Raw genomic sequence first — 334 nt, forward strand, 5'->3', positions numbered from 1 at the left:
GCAACAAAACACACGGCGGGCTAGAGTGAGCGGAGGCCGGAGGCCTAGAGTGAGCAGAGGCCAGCTTGAGTGAGCAGCGGCGGGCGGGCTAGAGTGAGCGGAGGCCGGCAGGCTAGAGTGAGCGGCGGCCGGTGTTCTGACAAATAATGCTACCTATCAGATTATGCTACCAACACTGTATTTATCCTACTGTAAGCGTAGGTTTAGGGTTGGGGTAGGTGTACATGTTAATGAAGCCTCACACCTTATTAATATCATGCTGGCGGCTAATATGAAGGTAGAATGACGTCAAAAAGATTTGCATACGCAGGGTAAGAGTTGTGGAAGTGTAACT

Source organism: Sinocyclocheilus anshuiensis, unplaced genomic scaffold (genome assembly GCF_001515605.1).
Source record: "Sinocyclocheilus anshuiensis isolate Anshui unplaced genomic scaffold, SAMN03320099.WGS_v1.1 scaffold2013, whole genome shotgun sequence".
NCBI classification, from domain to species: Eukaryota; Metazoa; Chordata; class Actinopteri; order Cypriniformes; family Cyprinidae; genus Sinocyclocheilus; species Sinocyclocheilus anshuiensis.